The 4,781-nt window shown below is 36.2% G+C and overlaps 1 pseudogene; it reads left to right on the forward strand.

Moving 5' to 3' along the window:
- The first annotated feature begins 301 nt into the window (after nt 1–301).
- Nucleotides 302–2,555, forward strand: LOC140854729 (receptor-like protein EIX2; annotated as a pseudogene).
- Nucleotides 2,556–4,781: the final 2,226 nt, after the last annotated feature.

Raw genomic sequence — 4,781 nt, forward strand, 5'->3', positions numbered from 1 at the left:
CATCATGTGTAGCCATATATTTAGTCAATCATATAGAATCAGCGAATGAAGCATATAAAATTTAAATGGATATTGTTCTATTATAACTTTTAAATGTTACTGCCCTTGAATGCTAGTAACTTTAACCTTTTTTTAATTTTATTTTTGTATTTCATTTATAGTATTTATTTAGCATGCATGGTTGACCTGAGGTACCAAGTTGACTCATCGAAGTCAAAACAAGTACGGGTAGATAAGTACCGGGTCGCAAGTTTTCTAATTGCGTTCATATAACGGAGTAAAAAGTTTTTTTTAATTTTTTAATTTTCTTCCTTTGTTTTTTGCGGTTCTCATTAGACTACGGAACCTACGTGCATTGGATCTCTCGTATAACCAACTCAAAGGAAGTCTTCCTTTATCTCTAAAGAAACTAGTGTCTCTTAAATCTTTAGATCTTTCTTACAACCTATTTGATGGGCATTTCTCATTTTCCTCCTTTGCTAATCTTTCAAGGCTTGAATATGTGGACTTGTCAGACAATGAGGAATTATTTATACATCTCGACGGTGGAAAGTTTGTTCCGCCCTTTCCGCTGAGGTCCCTCATCTTGTCACAATGTATCCGAACCGCCTTCCAACACCAGCTTTTCTTGCTTCTCAATACAAGTTAGAAGCTCTCGATCTTTCTCACAATAACTTGATAGGAAATTTTCCCAATTGGTTGTTTGAAAATCTGACTGCACTAACATTTCTCAACTTGAGAAATAGCTCAATAAAGGTGCATTTCAATTCCCGAATCATCTAAATTTAACGATGTTCTTTGTTGATCTCTCTATGAATTTCCTCAGTGGTTCCATTCCTACAGACATCGGCACAATATTTCCAAATATGATGGCACTGAATTTATCCTTAAATCATCTAACCGGAAATATCCCTTCATCATTGGGTAATATGAGTAATTTGCAATATATACTTGGATTTGTCAATAATCATTTATCTGGTGAAGTACCAAAACGCCTGATAATTGATTGCTTTAGACTGCAGGTCTTGAAGCTTTCCAACAACAAATTGCACGGCAATCTGCTTTGGTACAAATCATGGTCATCCTTCTCTTTCGGTTATTTTTCTGGATGGAAACAATTTTACTGGAACATTGTAGAGCTTTCTATCAGAACGACAGCAATTATGAATATTGGATGTCCGTAATAACCAATTATCGGGCATAATTCCAGAGAGTATAGGAGTTTTTTCCTCTCTGATAAGACTTAACCTCATAGGAAATCAATTTTATGGTCAAATACCACAACATATATGTAATTTAACACTCGCCATGTTAGACTTATCAGGTAATATCCTCTCCGGTTCATTACCTAATTGCTTCCAATCATCCGGACCTCAGCTTCTCAACCTTGCTGAGAATGTCATAACAGGCACAATTCCAACTAGTTATTTCAATACTTCATACTTTGCAACATTGGATGTCAGCAATAACCAGCTTTCAAGTAAACTGCCAAAACTGATAGGAGATCATGTGTCTTTGGAAATTCTTGTTCTCAGTGGAAATTCATTTGAAGGTCCAACACCAATTGAGTTATGTAAGCTACAGTCTTTACATATTCTGGACCTTTCGCAAAGCAATCTTTCAGGATCAATACCCTCTTGCCTTGGCAAAATGCACTTCAGGAAAGCTGATTCATCACATTTAGATCCCCTTTACTATATTTATTGGATGGATCCTCATCACCATGTGAGAGTGGAGGTTGACTTATATGCGATAACATTGGTAGACCTCATCACCAAGGGCAACTTATATACTTACGCAACAGATCATTTGCTTCTGATGTCTGCAATTGATTTTTCAGCAAATAAGGTGATAGGAAACATCCCGTTAGAAATTGGAAATCTGCATGAGTTTGTACAATTGAATCTATCACGCAATCAGCTAACAGGTCCAATTCCTTAAACTATCTCAAAACTCAATCAGATTGAGAGCTTGGACATATCACACAATCAGCTGAGTGGTGTGATACCCGGGCAATTGACTCAGCTAACGTCCTTGGAGTCCTTCTCTGTTGCTTACAATAACTTATCTGGATGCACACCAGAATTCAAAAACCAATTCGCCACATTTAATGTGAGTAGCTACGAGGGTAATATTGGATTACATGGGCCACCACTGGAGAAGACTTGCACCTCTGACTCTAGTCCAACTATTGAAGTCAAAGAAAACCAAGATGATAGCACTGTGGATGATGCCATCTTCTTTGCAATAGTTGCTGCTGCATTCGTGGCTGGCTTATGGGGTTGTATTGCTTTCTTGTCATTTCATCACATTGGACAACACATTCGCATTATATTGGATGGTTATGTGGACTCCTTGACTTGAAAAGATCTTAATGGCAGCACATAAGTGGACTTGCATGCAACAGAATCGCAAGATAAATAGTACCTTGTGCATTTCAGAGAAGCCTTTTTCAGCACTCTGTAATAAAGCAAAACAAGCTTTTGTTCAATGCAGTATTTTGAAATCTTCGATGAAATCAAGCTGGATATAGTTTTTCATTTCTTCTTCCCTAATTGTTATCTAGGTACTAGTCCTATGCATTTTTTTTTTGTAATGATTATATCACTTATATGCTCTTCAGCAGTCAATTGTAGGTTGTGATGAAGCTGTTTATATCCAATTCTGTTCTATTGTCTTCAATAATTCCAGATCTACGACACTGTATGGCTGTGTAGCTTTTAGAAACTTTCTATCAGACTCTTGTGATCAATGATTATGAACCTCGAGTTTCTGTGATAAACCTATCACCCAAAATGCCTATGTCATCTCCATAGTGGGAGCAATTAAAATTGACCCTTGACCATGAGAGTACCACATTGTTGTGTCTTGTGTAAATTTTGTGCTCGCACAACTACAAGTTGGGAAGGAATTGAAAATAAACCTGAATTTAAAAAATTTCTTCAAAATGGGAATTACTATACTACCATTGACAAATTTTTGGGTTCGAGGTATAATTCATCACCGAAGGAAATTTAATTTTTACCTATAAAGGTGATGTATTGCATTTGATGATTTTCTTCAGTGTTTTTCTTTTTTCCTTCCTTTTTTCTGTCCAAAAAAATATTGAGCTATTAGCAAACCACTCATAATCAGCTTGCTTGATCAACTGACCAAACTATTATACATTTGGATCAGTTAAGAAACCTCAACATGCAATTGATTGAACATAAGCTATTGTTCTTTAAACAGTATATTTGGATAGATCAGATTTTAGGGATTTATCTTTCGCTCGTCTTGTTAGGAACAGTACTTGATACTAATTACTATCTGTTATCTGCTGTTATCTCCTGTTTCATAGTCTAAAACCACCTCTATCCCTAATATATCTATGAGAAAAATAATTAAAAATATCTGTTGAACTAAATTTTGGTTATTGGTACTAATTCTTGTTTGGTACATTTCATGTCTTTGTTGGGTCCAAAATATAGGTTTGCTAACGACCAACTTCAAGGACACATGACCAACTGATGCCAGGCAAGTCAAAAGGGATTGGAGCATTCCATGTGAATAAAGTCAAAAGGGACTAGAACATTAAAGAAGAGGGGATAAATAGGCCGACTGATGTAGGGCTAGAGCTATCAAAATGGGCCGGTCTGGCCCGTGGAGGGCCGGCCCTTCACAAACCGGGCTCATTAGGACCGGGCCAAAAAAGCCTTTGATAAATGGGCCATCGAATAGGCGGCCCAGCCTAGCCTTATAAGTGAAGGGCCTAAATGGGCCGGTCCTTATAGCTCACCAAAAAAATAAAAATAATTATAAAAATTATAAAAATTAAAAAATTATAATAAATTAAAAAACTCTCAAACATAATACTTCATCAAATAAATAAATAAAATCAATCCCTATATCAAATTTTAAAACACCAAAAATAAACATGAAAAAACTCCAAAATTTTTGTAATAATATCATAATCTCCATTCTCCATAAGAAAAAACACCGCAGACTAATTAAATTCTACAAAATCAAACAAATCAAGAAGTAATAAATATTGTTCCAATAACATTGAGTCCAACTATTGAAATTCAGTCCCTGTTCTTAAGATTTTTGCCAACATTTCATTAATCAATAATCATCCTCATCTTCGTCAATTATAACATTAGAAACTTGACAATCTTGTTTTGGTAAATTTGCATCAACTTTTGTAGTTGAATCATCATCTTCATCTGCAATCCATAAGTAACAAATAATGAGGCATAGAAATGAGAAAAAGGATATTCAGAAATAATTGGTTATTACTGATTACTTAAGTGGTTAAATTATTTTAAAATAATTTTTTTAAAAAACGGACTGGCCCGGGCTAGACGGGCCAGCCTTCATGGGCCGGGCCATAAATGGGTTGGGCTAAAAGCCTTTGTTAAATGGGCTGCTAAAACACTGACCAACCTACTATTTAAGGCCTAACGGGCCGGCCGCGGGCCAAGGCCCGTTTGACGCTCTATGCAGGGCAAGTCAACTTTAAGGGCAGGACGTCGGCCGGATGGCTGCCTAACTCTAGAGATTTTGAGCCTCTAATAATTGATTTAAGTGCTTTGTACAACATTATTAATATATTATATTAGTATATTGTCCTTTGCAAACAAATCTTTGCCATCTAATGACATCAAACAAGCCACCTCTTAGATCACAGCTGGTCCTCTGTCAGGGTCCTACACCTAAAAGAGTATGTTTTAAAGTCGGTCATGTGTCCTTGAAGTTAGTCGTCGGCAAACCTATATTTTGGACCCAACATAGACATGAAA

The sequence above is a fragment of the Elaeis guineensis genome, chromosome 1 (assembly GCF_000442705.2).
Source record: "Elaeis guineensis isolate ETL-2024a chromosome 1, EG11, whole genome shotgun sequence".
Classification (NCBI taxonomy): domain Eukaryota; kingdom Viridiplantae; phylum Streptophyta; class Magnoliopsida; order Arecales; family Arecaceae; genus Elaeis; species Elaeis guineensis.